Consider the following 20024-nt stretch of genomic DNA (forward strand, 5'->3'; position numbering starts at 1 on the left):
GGAGTATATCAGCCCAGGTGGAGATGAAATATAGCGGACCAAAAGTATAATAATAATATCTTTATTATCATAGGTGTAAATATAGCAATGCTGTCGCGCTTCCCCCTCCTACTAAAAAAACATGTAAGTTTCCCTTTTTTTTTTAATTTAAATATTGTTTACCCACCTGAATAGTATTATTAGTAATATTTTTAGCTCTATTTATTATTAACTATGTTTATGCTTATGCTGTTGTAAATAATATAAAATAAATGATAATTCCTTGTATAAGCAAATAGTAAAATAATTTAATTATTACTTAAATATGAGGAAAATAAATCAATGTAAGTAGGTGAAAAAAAAAGTTAACAATTTTTTATTAAAGAACAACATATAATATCAGTTTAGGATAAAATTTTATACATTAAACTGAAACTCTACAACTTCAGATATGTCTATGTCTTCTAATAGTTGTCTCTTTACTGACATAACAATTTGTGCTTCTAAGTTTTCTTGACATAAATAGGAACGAAGAAAAAATATATTTATATGCCTTGCATAAATTACTGTAAGCAGAAACATGCCTGTTTAGAGAACAGAGTACTTTATTTACACACGTTAAACAGCTCTGCTTACTATGGATTTCATCAAATTCTGATAATTTGCATTTAGTTGTATTATCTGAAATCAATGAACAAATTAGATATAAATTAATTCAAGCAAAACAAAGTTAATTAATTTAAATTTGACTTACGAAAAACATCAGAGATTATGTTTTCTCCATGACTAGCTTCTGATGATGATCACAAGACTTCTTACTGATGGTAATATTTTTATATATATATATTTAGTTCTATCCATAACTGACGTTGTTAAATTTGGATAAATTATAGAAAAATTGTATAACTCCATTTTTAATATATTAAAGTATCATCTGGTATATTTTCAACAACGTTATAGTTCTGGATAACTGCAATTAAATTCCTATTGTTTGAAAACCTTTGATCACGGCTGCTTAATATTTGATCAATTATTACTCTAAAAGTTTCTACTTTTTCTTTTAGGTTAGTTACAACTTGGTCTTCACATATTTCATCACATTATCTTTTTTTTCTACATACTCTAGAGGTTGGCATTGGTCTTCAACAACGATGTCTTCAGGAAGGTGTAATTGGAAAATTGTTTGTTAATTTTCTTCAAAAATTAGTAAGCTTCGTTATAAACACTTTTAAAATCTATTTTTGAAATTTCTGACTTAATAGACCCGATCATATTCCATGCAATTAATAAATCTGAACCTTTTGTTTGGAGATATCTTGAAGTTGGACCAACAATTTTAAAAATAATGGATAAATATATGAGAAGTAAGTATGATTCTAAAGCAACATAATTCATATTATTATATGATTATTGATTATACCGGATATGAAACTAAAATAATAGACTATACTGCATGATAGGCAGCCAATATACCATAATATCAAAAATTTATAATTTAAATTTAGATCCCCCTATATTGACCGGCCTTTCCGCCCTGGCCAGTCTGCCCCTGATGGAAAACGTATTTTTTCAAGGGAAAAAATATTAAGTAAAGAAAGTATATATAATAAGATAGTTAAAAAGTTCGATTATGGAATATAAAGTTTCAAGTATTTAAGATAAGTTAAAATGTTTACGAAGCTGAAATATTTTCGTATAATATCATAAACTATTGTAATTAAATTTGTTGTTGTTGTTGTTGTTGTTGTTGTTGTTGTTGTTGTTGTTGTTGTTGTTGTTGTGTTGTTGTTGTTGTTGTTGTTGTTATGTCTTTTTTCGTAATTTTGCATTTGTTGCCAATTCTTTGTCATCAAATTAATAAAACGTATCGCTCATCAATTACTCTACGCTATATTTAGTTAGTTTGGACATTATTTGTACGCGTGTAACACTTTTTTTCTTATTTGTACGCGTATATTTATAAACAATTATTTGACAATTTAGTTAAATACTTTTTTTTTTAATTAAATTAGTTAATATTAAATTAATAAATATTTTTAATCTATTTATAAATAAGTATTAAAATACTTTACTTTTAATAAAATGTCTGCCAAATCCGAAACCTTCCCAGTAGGCACGCAACGTCTTATTCACGTTTCAATCACGTGTATTTTAGGTGACTTCGTCCAGGTTACTATTTTACGTGAAAGTTACGTGAAATTTACGTGCCAAAATATCGCGTCTTTCGGAACTTCTTTTATTCTCAATAAAAACCTGGCATAAGAAATGTGAAATAATATTTGTTATTATATTAATTATTTTTTTATAGTATAGTTTTTGTATTCAATATAGTAGTTATAATTATTTACTGTTATGATAATATAATTAATTTTTATTGTAGCATTATCATAATTAAAAAAAAAAAAAATTAGGTCTTTATAATATCTTATAACGCAATGCATTTAAAACAGAACTAAAAAGTACAATATATTTTAAGTTGTAATATCAAAATAAGTTAAATAAATTAGTACCAAGCCATTTGCCACACAAATAAGATTAAACTCAAATACAAGGTATGCATTTTTTTCTACTTTATGATATAATATTTTAGACTGGCGAATTTGTCCATTTTGCTTACTTAATTTAGTACAAAATAAGTTATGACAAATTTAATATCAAATTAAAATATAATTTGTCCATGTAACTTATTTAATTATTAAACATGGACAAATTATAAGTTCTAGCAGAACTTATTCTTGATTCTTGAGCAATAATAATGTCCCTAGAACTTCTGCATACATTATTGCTCAAGAGTCGTTTAGATAAAAACCAAAAATAAATTTTCTTTCTTTATTTGGTTTTTATCAACAAGGTTAAAGGATTTATCCAAGATAATATCAATTAACAAATGTGTTATGTTATTTATTATTGATATATGTATGTATTATTATTAAATACTTTATCTTTTTGTAATATATGACATCTTGATCTGGTGCTTTACTTGTTTAAAAAGGTTAATACTTATTTATTTCATTTTTTTATATTATTTAAATATTATATGAATAATATATATATTTGAATTATATGAAATTATTATTATATATATTATATGACTTTTATTACTATTGTTATTATGTACAATATAAAACTGGTTATTAACGCGGATTTGTTCGATGTTTTCCCCACAAAAAGATGATTATGATGCTATTGTATTTGAAGCTGCATTATACTTATCTTTCAATGTTGACGACCTTCCAATATGTAAAGCAAGTTTCTCTCAAGTATAGCATTCCTTTTTTAAAAATTGTTTTATGATTCAAAGAAATAGCAACACCAGAAAATCTTATTGCCAAAACAGTTGATGACTCACCATGTAAGATTTGTGTTAAAAACTTGTGATTTAAGATGATTATTTAATAATCATATTATTGTTTAAGTTTTTATATGTTTCTTTTTAGCTAAATTTGGTGTCGCAAGCTACTATTGGAGAAAATATTGACTTATTCATTAGATAAAGTTTGATGCGTGCTCTTACCTAGTTTCCTTCTTCACGTTTCAATCATGTATATTATAGGTGACCTTGTCCAGGTGACAATTTTACTTGATTGAAACGTGAAAGTTACGTTGCCAAAATATTGTGTATTTTGGAACTTTTTTTATTCACAATAAAAACCTGTGATTAGAAACTTGGAAAGATATTCTTTATTTTATTTACTATTTTTTTATAATTTAGTTTCATAGATTATTTGGGATATTCCCGGAATACCGCATATTTTTTTTTTAAATTTATCTTTTTCCAAATATCTGAAAAGTTTTCCATATATGCAAGTTAAAGTATATATTATTGTCATCTATTTGTTTTTATGTTGTTTTAGTCATCATTTATACAAAAATTAAAAAAAGTTTTTAAAAAATTGAGAAATAACTTGACTGAATGCAAAATAGAGGGAAAAATGATGGGAAAAATATTCTTAATTTTTTCAGGATATTTTCCGCAAACAATTTTCCGGATTTTTTAAATATAATGATCATATGAAATATGTAGTTTATATATTCATTATTGTAATTACTTTTTATTTTACTTTTATAATAATATAATTATTTTGCATTGTAGTTTTATAATAATTAATAAAAAAAGTATTAGGGTATAAGATATCTTATAACGTCGCAATGCATTTTTGACAAAAATAAAATGTCACATATATAATATTTTATCTAAACATATTATATAATTTTATATCTAAGTTTTATCAAATTAGGTTTAATAAATATATTACAAAGCTTAGTTCAAAATCGTGTAACGTTATGGTAGATAATTCTCATATTGCAACATGCAAAAGATCAAACCCTAATACAAGGTATACTTTTTTTTTCTACCCTATTATATAATATTTTAGACTGTCAAATTTGTCGATGTAATTAATTTAATAATAAATAAGTTATTATACCTTATTTAATATTAAATTTATTAAACTACATGATAAATGATAAGTTCTGTATAAAGTATTATTGACTAGGAAGATCCAATGGTTTTGTTATGTTATTGCCTAGGAATATCATTCTGTAGTAAGACACAATAACCTTTTAACTTTTAAAGTTTGAGAAAATTCACTTTTCCCTCTCTTCGTCTTTTTTTGTGATTGCACCCTGTAGCAAGAATTTAATTTAGTTCATATCTTGTTGGAGAATGCAACTTAATTCTAAGTTGAATTTTCAGCACTCGTTATTTATTGGTTACCTAATTTGACAATACTTTATTATACATACTTTTAGTTTTATACTTAATATATTATATATAATTAGGGGTAGATGAGGCTCCTTAGCCGTGGGAATGTTTCCACAGCAAAAGGAGCCTCAAGATAAAAATCTCACCATGGGTAGGAAAATCATGATATAAAATCCCCACTATAATGTTGTGTGGTTATGTGGTAACTATTACATTTTTAAAAATTGTTATAATTTTTCTGTGTGCATTCTAAAACTACATTTAATGTTCAAAACTTTGTAGATTACTCATTTAAAGTAACTTCATGGGCAGTCACCTTTGCATCTAGTGAGTTAATGTATGAACAAGTTAATGCAGAAACAAGTGCAAATATAAGAAGATGGAAAACAAAGAAAACAAATTATTTAATCAGATGTTATCCCATAAGGTGAGTACAGGTCTTTTTCTAATCACGCGCATCAGTTATTAACTTTATATATTTATCTATGGACAGATATTAGATGTAGATATATATAGATAAACAATATTTTTTTAGACTTGTATTTATTATTTTGTACTTCTTTTTTTATTTATTTGTCGACTTTTTTGTTATGTCTTTTTTTATTAAATCCTTATTTATTTTTTAGCAATAAGAGTAAAAAATGAGAAGGCAAATGACTTTTTTTTATTTTTCTACATTGTATGTAGTATTGTTTTCTTAAAATTATTTAATGATTTAGATAAAAGAAAACAACTAGAAAATCTTGTTGCCAAAATGGTTGGCAACTTACCAAGTAAGATTTGTTTTAAAAGTTTGCAATTTAAGATAATTAATAAATAATCATATTATTATTTAAGATTTTATTTGTTTCTTTTCAGCTAAATCTGATTCATTAGATAAAGTTTGATGCGTACTCTTATAGGAGAAAATATCGACTGATTCGTTAGATTATGTTTGAAGCGTGCTTTTATGGGAGAATATATCGACTTGTTCGTTAGATTAAGTTTGAAGTGCGCTCTTTGTGGATCGAAGCGTGCTCTTTGTAAGTTGGCAGATCTATGACTTTGTACTTATTACTTATTGGATATAAGGAGGATATTTTAACAAAAGTGCAGCTTTTATTACAAATTCAAAATGTTTATGTCAAGAACTAATAAACTGACTAATAAAACCATGTAATTTAATAGGTATTAAATATTTCCTCGACGATGAGTTTTTTTTCTTTACACGAATCCAAACACTTCGTTTTTATAAAGCATAGTTTTTGCTTAAATATTACGTGCCAAAATTAACGTAAAAAGCACGTCTTTTAGACAGTTCATAGGGACCAAAAAGTCACCTAAATATCACGTGCCAAAAGCAACGTGAAAAGCACGTCCATAAATCACGTGAATTGGTCATTTCATGGGGACCAAAAAGTCACCTAAATGTCACGTGCCAAAATAACGTGAAATTCACGTTTTTGTCACGTCGCTGTGCCTACTGGGTTCAGTCGATGTCCCTAGTTCAAATCAGCAATGTTTACCTTGGTAAACATGCAAGTAGTGAAATTTTACCTGAAAAAAAGATTTAAATGTTACTTTGATTTCTGATAAAATTCAACTCTTGAAGACAAATATTTTGTCTAAAACAAATGGAATTTTCATAATGAAATTTTTCTTAAATTACAAATAAACTATACTTAATTCATATTTTGGAATGTTTAATGAAATAAAGACTTAATGAAAAAAGTGCAACCTAAATCAATTTTAGAAACACTATTATTGAAATTTTTGTCCGAAATACTAACATAAGCAACTACGTCATTTAGAATTCGTCAATATTTTCGACACTCAAAAATGAACAACAAGCTTTAGTGATCGTACATAAATTACGTAACGCTAAATTTACAAAAAAAAAAAAGAAAAAAAGTAGGAGATCTAAAGCTCTTTTACGCAGCAATTTTCATTAAACTTATGTTATTTTAATTTTTAATTTAACTAAAGGCTCTGCGAGGGAAAACTTTTGATCTTTTTTGTTTTGTTTATTAGTGAAGTTTAGCGTTGTGTAATTTATGGAGGATCCCCTACATCATAAGTAACCCTCCATGCTTATGATATAGGGGATCATGCTCCGTGCTTTACTGTAGTTTATTTTGCAGCTTTTTACAAGCTGGTCTAAAGGTGCCATATTCTTTTAGATCTTTAACATTTATGAACTTAAATTTTAACTTGTCAGACACCGAATAGTGTCCCAAAATAAATTTGGTTTGTTAAGATGCAATTTAGCAAAATCTTGCATGTGCCTTTACTTTTTTATACTTACTTTAGATTTATCAGAATCCTTAAATTGAAATAAAAATTTTTTTCTTTATCTCTTAGTAAACTTTTTTAATATGATTTGTATCAATTACTTTTTGTACTTTTGAATGATTTACAAATACGCTTATGGTTACGAATATAGTTTTTTGACCTATATTCAGGGCCGCAAAGAGAAGGTGGAGGGGGAGGGGTGAAAGGGAAAGTTTGTCCCAGGCGGCAGATATCCAAGAAGTGCCAAAAGACTTCATTTATAATATAGGGAAATTTTGATAAATAAGAGCGCCAATCAGCCTTGCTGTCTCAGGCGGCGTAATGGCTCTCGGCGGCATTACGACAGTGTGATAGAAATACAAAAGTTTGAATTCGCTTATTAAAACGTATGAACATCCATACTCCAAACGTTCATCAAGATTAATTTATAATTTAAAAAAATTCACTCATGCCAATCCCTTACTAAAAACTTTAAATAAATGTCTATTAAATGAATACCGACCAAATTTTTTTTGTCGTGCTTAACTTAGAATAGTCACATCGTAATCACAATCACAAGCTTTTTTTTTTTTTTTTTCCTTTTATTTAGCCGTACAAATATTTACAAGTTCCGTGTTTTATAATATATATAAAAATGGCAAGGACGAGAAGAAGACAGATTTGCCTTATCACCATGTCCCTTGTTTTTTCTAGACATTTATATAAATACATTGTACTAAAATTAAAAATTAAAAATGAGAGAAAAAAGCAAAATGTTTCAAAGAAGTTTATATAAAATGCAAAATAGTTAAAGTCTTTCAAAGTTGTTTTTAATAAAAGTTAAGGAAGTAATTTATTCTCAATAACATGAAGATTAACTTACGGTCATGCAATGCTATATATATTCAAATTTCAAAGTTAATCATTAAAGTAAAATTTTAATAAATCATTCAAGAAAACCAAAACCAACAGCATAAAAAGAAAACATGAAAAATGAAAACATAAAATTAATTTATATTCGGATGATACTATATATATATACATATATATAGTATCTTCATATATATATATATATATATATATATATATATATATATATGATATATATGTATATATATATATATATATATATATATATATATATACATATATATACATATATATATATATATATATATATATATATATATATATATATATATATATATATATACACATATACACACAGATATATACATATACACACACATACACACATATACACACCCATACTCATATACATACACACATATATATATACATACATATACATACATATACCCTTATTGCTGTTCCGATGTATCAAGATAAATTCTCAAGTTCGAACTTTGCCCCTCGGTTAAAAAATTACTGGCCAATAATTTTTTTGGGAAATGGCAGTAATTATTCAAAGAAGAAAGCAAAGTGTAAACACAGTGAGCGCTTTTTAAATAAATTTAAAGATGCCTACATTTGCAAAAACTCATGAAGATTGCAGAAAATCTGTTTTTGTTATATGCATGAAAAAGAGTGATCAAGAGTTGACTGAAAACTATAAGTTGAAAATTCTTCAACTGATTCAAACAAACATAGATTTCAGTGATGAGAGAGTGCCTTTGGCTACTTGTGTTTCATGCAGATCTCAAATTGGAAAACTTTGTGCTGGAAAAGTCAATCATGTGTCTAAACTTTTTGACTTCAAGTCAATTTCTATCAAACCCACAACCAGAGTTTCGTCAGTTCGTGAGTGCCTTTTATGCCAAATTGCCAAGATCAAAGGAAAGGAGAAGCATCCGTTTGACAAAGTCAAAGAATCCGAGGGAAAAATTCCAAAGCAAATTTCTCAGAGTTCTGAATAGCGCTGCACAAAGTGCTTGTCAATTATTGGCCGAGGACTTCTTCACAACTGCACCATTGAAACTCGCCATGAAAACCTGAGAAGAATGGCCTCAGATGATCCCGTAGGTGCGGAGCAAGTGGCTGCAGCAGTCTTAGCATCCAAAAGCGCATCTCCAAATGGCACTACTAGACTCAGTCAGCCTTGTGGAAAACTTTTGCCATTGAGGAGAGGTAATTACTTCTATTGTCTAGTTAATTATCATAGTATCATTATGCTAAATTAAAGGCACTCAAAATGTTGATTCACAAACATTTAATTTATGACCTGTAATAATTAATTATGAGAAAAAGAAACAAGAATGCTTTTGTATTAATTAAAATGCTAATTGCAACTGCTTTTATTGAAAATTCATCTCTTAATTAATTACCCTGCTTTAATTTTATTTCATCAACCTAATTTTACTTTAAATCATTCTCATTACTAGAATAAATGTTTTTTTTCCTAATTGGTGTTATTTTATTGTTTTTAAAGGTCCGTCATCGGCTCGGCAGATCAGCCCAATTAGATTGGTGGAGCCAAGTTTTCCTTTGAAGTTTGCTCTAGCCGGCCAGAAACTTAATGATCAGTTCATGGTCAGCAGCATCAGATGCACTGCCAGAGCCCCAGCAATCTCAGTGATGTTTTCAGAGCATCACGAAAACTATCAGAATCTTTCATTTTAAAACTCGGGATTGATGGAGGTGGAACACTTCTGAAAGTGAGCTTCACTCACATTCTTGTCCTGAAAGTGAGCTTCACTCACATTCATCAGCTTGATTGTCTTCTTCACAGAAGACAATCAAGCTGATGGCACCAGCATCAACCAAAAAAACGAGTGTTAAGCAGCAGATGCTGATAGCACTGTCACAAAACACTCCTGAGAGCTACCAGAATGTGAAGGCCATTTTCGACTTCATTTAAGTCAAAGAAAAATGCCAAACAGGTTCTTTGGTTGTCTCTTGTGACCTAAAGGTGGCCAACATTCTTTGTGGCATTTAGTCTCACAGTAGCAAACACCCTTGTTGTTGATGTGATGCTGCATCGCCAGGTCTTGAAAATTGTGGACAACTTCGGACTTTTGGCCAGATCAGAAGACAGCATTCTGAATACATCCAGGCAGGAGGAGATTCAAGAAAGTCAAAGGAATTCAAAAATGTCATTCATGTACCTTTGATTGAATTTCAAGATGACAAGTTTGTCCTTGAGGCTATTCCACCAATGGAGCTCCAATGGAGCTCCACTTATTACTTGGAGTTGTGAACCACATCTTTAAAAATCTTTGCGACTTGTGGCCAAGGGCCAAGGAATGACCTCCATCACTTCATATCCCAATCCAGCCTTACCATGGGGGGAGTTTCAATGGGAAAGATTGCATGAAGCTTCTAAGAGGTCTGATTAAGCTTTAATAGCTTTCAGAAATAGAAGGTTTCGGCCCAGCTCTTGGCTTCATTCAAACACTCACACTATTCAAGACAGTGGTCACTTCGTGCTTTGGAAAAAGCCTGGGCCCTGACTATGAATTCAAGATTGAACAGTTCAAACTTAGCTACACCAATCTTCCTATTTCTGTGACTCCCAAAGTGCATGCAGTGTTTTACCACGTGCCACAGTTCATCAAGATGAAACAAATTGGACTCGGCCTCTTTAGTGAGCTGGCAATAGAAGCTCTACATTCCAACTTCAAATCTCACTGGGAGAGATTTAAGAGATATCCATTGCACCCAGATTATGCCAGTCACCTCTTAAAATATGTCATTGACTACAACAGCAAGAGAATTTAATTTTGTTTAGAAAAGAAAATTTTCTTCAGAACATGCTTTTTCTCTGTAATCCATTAATGTAAATCCAAGATTGTAACAGAACTTGAAAACAAACTCACTTTGAAAATAAATTAATTAAAGAATATTGGTTTGAATTTTACAGGCTAATATGTTGTGTTTTGTAAAAAAAAATGCAAAAAATTTTTTTTTTCAACAAACTTTTTGGGCTACTCATAGCCTAAATGTATGGGTATTACGTTGTAAAACATTCAAAGCTAAATAAGTCTGTTGGATTTTAATCCAGGATTTTCAAATCACTCAATTTGTGTTCCATATGGCATGCACTATTACCCTTTAAAAGGGTTTCCATAGGGTATTTCATTGATATTAGGACCCCAAATCTACAAACCGTGCCACACTTGTTAAGAAAATTAACACTTAACAAATTCATGTCTAAAATTTCATTTATTATTTATTTAATCCGATTTAGTTTATTAAAACATACTACAAGTTAGAACCGTGTTAGTGTGTGTAATATGATTTATTTAGATATATATATCTAAATGAATCATGTTAAACACACTAATATAAATGTTCACCGTACTTTAAGAGAGATAAAATTACATGTATTCATATAATTTTATCTATATTAAAATACGGTAAGCACTTATTTTTATAAACTACGATTTATGAAAAGTTTTTGAAAAGATACTTTTAGTTTGCTCTGCAAAGACATTTTCTAGAAAGATTTCAACTTTTATAAACTGCCTTTTATTAAATTACTTTTATTAAATGCCTCGGTAAATTCCGCGGTACCAAAAGGACTTCTTGAAGCACTCGATAACTAAAAAAAAAAAGATAACATTTCTTTTTCTTTTTTTTTCATTCAGTGATAAAAACACAAACAAAAACAATATATCTATTTATAGCTTGGTGAGGATATTATATACCAGACCCCTCTATGCTGACGCAAATAAAAACACAGACGCCACAGACAAGGCAGCAATTCTGTCTCTAAACGTTACTTTGTTACGCTTTCTTTGAAAACACTGATTTATGGAGCGTTCGCTATTGCTTGGGAAAGCGCATTCCATGGGACAGCAACTCTATTTGAAAAAAGACTATGCCGTTCTTCACAACTTCGTACTAAATAGCATTCTAGTTTTTTGTTATGCCCTCTCAAAATGTACTTGACTTTATTGTTTAAAAGTTTTTGCAGGACGAGTAAACTGTCAAGTTTGAGTTGACGCGTGATTTTAAATTGTTCGATAAGGTCTGCTCTTTCACGGCGTTCTTCAAGTGTTATTAGAGCTGTTGGAGTTGATTTTCATAGGACAGGTGATTAAAAGACAACATTATTTTTGTTGTTCGATATTGGACTTGTTCGACTATAGCAATGTTGGACTTAACAATGCGACGACCAGGCTTGCACTGCAAACTTAAAGTAGGGGCAAATGTTAATGAGATAGAGTGTACGCCATAAGAACTGCGACTGCGAAATGTTTTTTTGAGTTGCTTTAGGTTTCAATACGCTATTGATGCGGTTGATTCTACTCTTAGTCTAACGTTAAGATCATTAGAGAAAATTACACATAGGTCTTGTTCTACTAGAGTCTTTTCGAGTGGATAACGCGTGCCGTCGACGTTAGCTATTTTGTATTCGTGCGTCGAATTTTTATATGTGCGGCCAACATGTATTACTTTGCATTTGTCAATGTTGAAATGTAAGAGCCAAATAAATGACCATTCCACTGCTCTCTCAATGTCAGCTTGGAGAGTGATGCTGTCCGACTTATTTTTAGTTATGCCAATAATTTTAATTTGGTCATCATACAGTTTTATTTAGTGAGTTATGCTGTCCGGCAGGTCATTATTAAAGATTACAATGAACAATGAGTCCAAGACTGAGCCTTAAGGCACGCCACTAGCGACTGCTTGCCATTCAGATGTGATGCCGTTGATTATCACTTGTTGATCTTGGTTGCGTAAACAAGTTGAGCTCCAGTCTACGAGCGCACCTTGAATACGGTAAGCTCTTACCTTATGAACAAAGCGTTTATGCGGCACGTTATGTCAAACGCCTTCCAATGATGTCTCAAGTTTCTACAAGGTTCGAGACGCAACCTTTGCAATGACCAAAGTCACACTGCTTTGGAGTAATTAAACCATAAGCAGCACAGTGTTCCATTATGCTTGTTTGAAAAATACTTGTGAGCGAGATAGGCCGGTATAGTAAATTCAGTACAACTTTAAAAAGCTCTTATTAAAACTTTAGGCTCCAAAACAAAAACTGATTGAAAATAGTTATTTAACAATGAGCATATATTGCCGGGGTCGGTAGTGATGTGGTTACTAGCTGTTTCTAGCAGTATAATAGTGTTCCTGACGCTCTGTTTGCTTTGTACATGTGTATGTAAGTGTTTAGGCAGATCTGCGTCTGGCAGATTTTACTATTTTAGTAACGTTTTTGCATGCGGCGCGATGTAATTTTTTGAGTAACTTTATGCTATATAAACGCATGGAGTAGGAAAGGGCGCAATCATTGATCAAACTTCTAGATGAGCATCAACTCCGGTATGATTCAGCGTCTTTAGGAATTAAAAAAACCCCAACAGCCATGACTTATCCGGACATTTTTTGAATTTTCAATAAAGAGAATTAGAAAAACTAGAAGTAATACTCTGCCAACCAGTAACTAAAAATAAATACTAATAACTAGAAACATACAAGTATATGGTTATTACCAAGCTCGTTTTGTAAAAGAAGGGAAAAATTTTTAAAATTCTCTTAAACTGGCCGCTTCATTACAGATTCAATTAAGAGATTAACAAAGTTGGGAAAAAGCCCTCTTTAGATAATTATTTATTGCTACCTGCAATATATGTTGATAATTATGCTTATTGTTAATACCGTATAATGCTAAGCAAGAAACTGTTGCGTAGGGAAAAAAAAGCATTGTGTAGCTGTTTGAATGCAATAAGAGCCATGACATTAAATGAGAACGAACAACTACTCGTAATTATTTAACCTTCATCAAATTGAACATCTAAACATGAGTTGTTTCGCAAACAAGCAATTATTCAAGCAAACATCTCAAACAATTGATCAAGCAAACATCTCAAGCAATTATTCAAGCAAAGTGCTCTCGCATTTTCTAAATTTGAATTAAAGTTTATTGAAGATGTAATGACTTGCAAAACTGGCACTACAATTATTGTGACTTGCAGCTTAACTGTATGGCTTTTTATTAAAAAGTTGGGCTACAAATATAAAAAAGAATGTACAAGCATTTATATTTTGGTAATGATGATGATGATAGTTTCATTTGTAAAAATTCTTATATATTTTGGTTATATATCGATTTCAGAAATTATTTTTATTCATATTAGCTAATATATTTTTTTAGATTTGGCTTTTATTTATATCATTTCAAGATATTTTTATATATTTTTATTATTTTACCTTCATGAAATAGATAGCATATTTAAAATATTATAAATTAAATAGCTAACCTTAGTTTTAGCTTACGGTTTGCTATATAATCAAAAATATATCTAAAGCTAGGGCGTTCAACAAGCTATGCAAATTACAGTGTGTGTAAATTTATGAATTAAAATTTACAAATTGAATAAAATAGAACATTTATGTTAAATTGATTGGACAATAATATATTTTTTTTTTTATAGGTATTGGCAGGCTGCACTTTACTTCTACAACTTACCATCTAGCAACGAGGTTAGAAGAACCTCCAATCTCAAGCCAATTTAAAATATTTTTCATAGCAGCATGTTCTAATAAGAATTTGTCTCTTATTTTATTTACTAGGTACCTTATACTTCATAATTAATTTAAATTATTTTTTAAGATTGTTTAATGCCGGTTTATTGCCAAACTTTAAGTTTAAAAAATTTATTTTTCCTAAAGGTTTTTTAATAATTAATTTTTATTCAGGAGTAAAATTATTATTCTCCTGAATACTTTCACATTGATATTACGCTATCAATGTGAGAGTATAATCTAAAAGATATAACAAAAAAAATGGTAGGATGAAGTATATCGACCTATGGTTCATAAGCTTATTTTCTTATAAATTGAATACAAGTTTAGCGCAAAAATGTCTGTACAAATATAAATCACTCGCAGAAAACTTTCAATATTGATTGGTTTATTAAGACATTATAGCTACTTCTACCTGGTTTCCACGTACTATGACTGTGAGTTGGAAAACACGCACAAACTGGCAATCGGGAGATTTTTGGACAAAAATTAACGCCTTGGGAATAAGCTAAAAGTCACAATTATAAAAAATGCAATATTTCTGGCCAAATTCCGGAATTTATTTTTTACCTTTATTTCCTAAGACATGTGACACAGACTGTGTAAACTAATTTAAAAAATCATTGTCCTACAGGGTAATGAAGAACTATAGATAAACCTTGATACAAAAACAAATTTCAAAAGGAACAATATGTAGTTTTATTTGCAATAATTATGTAATTAATTATGTAAATTATGTAATAATTATGGATTATGTAAGGTTTCTGGAAATTTAGGAATATTGTGGCGCAGATATAAGAATTGCTTACCAATTTTGGGCGACAAACTAGCTCTTTCATCAAAAATGTTACCTACCTCTGAGAGAACTGCCTCATTTTATAACTAAAATTTTAAATAGTTACAAATATAGGATGCCTATTACAGTAAATATTTCAGTTTTAACCTAAATGGAAAAATAAAGAATAAAGAAATAATTTAAAAAAATATCAAGCAGGTTAAGAATTTCAATGCATTAAATTTTTTTGGAATTTTACAATTCTGGCAAACCATGTTCCGGTCGGAACTAAAAATACAACCAACTAAGAGAATTGGAACCTACAAGCAACTAATAACAGAGTTGGAAATTAAAGGAAGAGAAAAGATGAAGTTTATGAAGCAAGATAACCATTAACAGACAACTTGAAAGATTGAAAACTATATGAATAAGGAAAACAAGATGAAAGGAGCGAAGATAAAAGGTCCTAAACTTTTCGGAAACGACCCCAAAAGTTCTTTTGAGGGGTGATTCTATAGGTAATAGAAATCAATTTAAAGAAAAAATTAAAATATTTTAATTACATCTGCAGGAGAAAATTGAATTTATTTTTCCTGAAAAATTGCATTTAACGTTTCCGCCTAAATACACCAAAAACCTTTATTTTCAAAAAGTGTTTGCACAGCCAAGAGTTCAAAAAAACACTTTTGTTTCCCTTAAATTTTACAAGTATTACAAACTAATATCTCTTAGATTCAAAATTATGTTTTACTAAAGAATATTTGTATTTAAATTCCAATACTAGTATATTTATACTAGTATATCAATAATAATAAATATCAATAATAGCGTATCAAATTTCTTTTGGTTTTTTACTAGAATAAAAAATCAAAAGAAATTGATGTAAAAATTTTATTCTTAAGCGTGACATGCTCAAGAATAAAAATTTATACTTAAGCATGACCTTTTAAATCTTGGCTAGTGGATCTTAAATTTGGCATGCATCAATACATGACTTAATGATAATTAAATTGAATTTGTACAAGTTTGGTATCTGGTTAATAGTACTAACACTATCAAGCCATTGTATTTTGCTTCTACATGAATTGCAAATCCCAGTTTAAATTTTCTTAGCATTGAAATTAATGTTTTCTTCAAACACAAAAAGCAAACAGATTTTCTACAAACACCATGAGTTTTTGCTGAGTTAGGTATTTTTTGACAAAGACAAATTAATTTTTAAGAGAAATTCCAATTTATTTGTTTACATTATTTCAGCGGAAAAAATTTGGCGCCAACATATTTCAATTTTATTGCTATAAATTTGAATTTTTATTAATAATTTAGAGACTTTTGCAACATTTAAGACAAACGAAAGGTTTTTTTTAATGACTTAAGGCAGTGGAAACGCATTTTCAAAATTAGGCTTCTTGTTATAAATTAGGCCAAAACTTTAAATGCAATTTTCTCCTGCGGACGTAACTAAAACATTTTAATTTTTGTGTTAAAGTGACCACCATAACCTATAGAATCCCTCCTCCAAGAGATTTCATTGGGTCATCGCCGAAGCGGTTAGCACCACTTTATAGACAACTGCGCAAAGGGTTTAGAAATGTCGAGAGCGATTGCCTTAATCTCTCCACATTTATCTAATGCACAATAAAACCTATTGGTTGTTACCGTTAACAAACAGCAGTAAAACGAGAAGATCAAAATCCATATTGATGATCATAATGTTAATAGATTCAAGATGAGAGATTAAGTGTTTGTAAATTAAAGACTCAAAATCCTTGCTTATGCTTGCTTATGCTTGCTTATGCTTGCTTATGCTTGCTTATGCTTGCTTATGCTTGCTTATGCTTGCTTATGCTTGCTTATGCTTGCTTATGCTTGCTTATGCTTGCTTAATGCCGCTTTCCAATAAGCTGTAAAACAAGACTCTTATAAGCACTTATTAAATAGTTTTTGAAAGTATATATACTCGTCTACAGACGACAACTCCGGAGAACACTTTTGCAAGACTATGACAGGCATGTTGTCCGGACCACAAGCTATAGAAGAGTCTAAGCAGGAAATCACTTTAGATACAGAAGCTGGGGTGATACGATTGTCAAACAATGGATCAACATGTTTTTCAGTTATATCTGGTAGGATGTGATTAGTGGAAGAGATGAGATTGATAAAATTTCTAAGCAAACAATTCAGCTTTGTTTTTAGGTGAGGTAACAAAATCTGAATAATGCAAGAGAGGAGGAATAACAGGTTTTTCCTTACTATAAACACTGTTAAAGATAATCCGGAAGTCTCTGGAACCAGATTTTTGAGATGAAATAAAAGATTTTGTGACTTGAGAATAGCTGTCTTTGCAGCAGCACAATGAGAGGAAAACTTGGAGAAAATTGACGCTTGACTAGGAATCGGAAAAGTTTCCATGCTAGCCTGAATCCAAGAAGTTACATAAGAAGCATATTCGTCAGCAGGAAGACTAAAGATTTCTACCCAATGGCCATCACAAAGAAAATCACAGAAAGAGTCTCAGTCACCTTCAAGGTATTTGTAAGAGGTACGATGATAGGGGGAGTCTAATGATGAAGTAGAATGAGTTATAGTTTTAGAGTGATCAAACCGTAATTAGAAGCACCTAAGAGTAAATGTGTAGAAACTGAGCACTGACTAGGATCAAAAACAAGACATTAGTCAAGTAGAGAATATAAGTGATTCGGATTTTCTGTAAAGCGAGTTGGATTGTTGACTATTTGTGTTAGAGATTGAGAAAGGCAAAAGTTGTGTTAACACCTGTTAACAGCAGTTAACAGCAGTTAACACCTGCAGAGTTACTGACACTAGGACCAAGCCATTCAGTGTGATGAGCATTTAAGTCACCAACAATAACGACGTTGGCTGAAAGATAAAGAAAAAGGCTGATGGATAAAAAGAAAGTCTTGAGACGAAGGAGAGCGATATAGAACAAAGAGAAAGGCTATAGAGTGAAGTGGTGCTAAACGAATGCATATAAAAGAATAATCTGTAGATTCAAACCTAGTTTCCCTAAAAATGGATGAATTCTTACAAATGTAAATGCTCAGGCCAAGCATGTGACTTGTAGAACTTTTACAAATTAAAGGAACATAACTATCAACACTAAGATAAGACAGCTGAACCTGAAGAAACTGAAGAAACTGAAGAAATCCTGATATTAGTCTTACAAAAGAACAAGTAGGTCTGATAAACTTTGCAACAGATAAGACTGAACAGAAGTAAAGTTACTTCAAAGACCATGAATATTAGTGAATGATAGGTTTAGAGAACTTGGTGATGACGATGGTTTTTTGTGTTTTATGGTTATTTGTACTTTAAATTTAAAATTAAATTAACTTAAAATTTTTTAAATTTGTTAAAGAACTTGACTCAAAGCACAGATAGTACTCAGTACACTATTTAAGTCCAAACTTTGTATATAATGGTAACAAAACTATGTCACTTTAGCACTCGCATAACAAATGTTTACATATTTTCGAGCCATTTCGAAGTAATGAATGGTCCGAACCTCCATCTGCCAGGTTTTAATCTTTTACGTTAACACGCAAAACTAACAACCATGGTAACGGAATGCGAAATTCTGTCATCGTGGATGGCACATGAAATGCATCATCCACGATAAAGCATTTTGTTCAGGTTTAAAAATAGACATGAATATTTTTAATGCTTTCAAATTTTAACACTTAAAGTTTTAGCCAAATTAGATAAAAGAATACTTTTATGTTGCTGCTATTGTCTACCAAGTAAAGTAAGAAGTTATTCAAGTCTCATTTAACTACCAATATTAAAAATAAGTGCTTCACCAAAGAAATTAAACTACATAAATGGTAATGCCAGTTTATTTGCGTAGAATTTAAGATAAAGGGGTTTTATAATTATTTTAAAAAAGTGTAATTCTGTTAATAAACAAACCTACGTCAATCTCCTTAATAGACATTTTCATGATGTTAAATGCGTTTGATGAATATACTTTAAAAGAGGTTTAATTAAAAGCGGAGTTTCAGAATAATATTTATTTCAAACAAATATTGAGGTTAGAATTAGAACAAAAAGGTTTTGTTAAGAAGTTTAGAGAAATAAATGCAGCGTCACTTGATAAACAGCTATTGCTTCTACTCTGGAAACATATACATTTTTCATCTAAAGTAAATGCAGTTTATAACTCGTTCTATAAAATATTTATCTGAATTAATCTTTGCTTGCCATAACAAAATCGCTGGTAAATCTAAAGTTTTTTATTTTTGCAAAAAGTAATTTTTTTGTTTGTTTCTAACTTTAAAAAAAATAAAAAATCATTATTATTTGCAAATCAATTAATTTAAAATATTTAATTCATTTATAAAAACTTTGAGAAAAGAAAGATATTATTTAATATTAAGTATTAAAGAAAATTTTGTAATATTAAGTTTATTTATTTAATATTAAAAAAAAAAATCGAGAAAAAAATAAACATTCCTTACATATTTACACATTATTTACATAATAACTTTTCTAAATGTTTTTGTTAACTGATTTGATATATTATCATATATCGGTAGTTTAAAAAGATGTCCATAAAAATCACAAGAAATATTCTTAATTATTCGTAAGACTATGATAAATATAAATAAATAATGAGAATTTTATGACGTCAAAATTCAACTAAAGCATAGCCGTCTGTATTAACAGGCCTTGTAAACGTATATATCGGAATTACCTAGGGCCTGCACCCCCAAGTGACGCCTGGTTAGAGCTATTGCTTTAGAAGCAATAGATCCAGGGTTCGAAGCGAACTTTTAGCATATATCACGGCATTGGTAAGAAAAGAGGTGTGAACTTCGCGGTGCTCTGTGACAAGACCGCTTCCTGGGGTACTTAAAACAA

The 20024-nt window shown here is 29.9% G+C and overlaps 1 long non-coding RNA gene across 1 annotated transcript; it reads left to right on the forward strand.

Annotated features, from left to right (window-relative positions):
* The first annotated feature begins 2541 nt into the window (after positions 1-2541).
* Positions 2542-5870, forward strand: LOC136081587 (uncharacterized). Its single transcript, XR_010638926.1, has 5 exons — positions 2542-3331; positions 3417-4316; positions 4967-5111; positions 5404-5457; positions 5543-5870. It is a non-coding gene; the product is annotated as an uncharacterized LOC136081587 (long non-coding RNA).
* The last annotated feature ends 14154 nt before the right edge of the window (positions 5871-20024 follow it).

Source organism: Hydra vulgaris, chromosome 06, assembly GCF_038396675.1.
Source record: "Hydra vulgaris chromosome 06, alternate assembly HydraT2T_AEP".
Classification (NCBI taxonomy): domain Eukaryota; kingdom Metazoa; phylum Cnidaria; class Hydrozoa; order Anthoathecata; family Hydridae; genus Hydra; species Hydra vulgaris.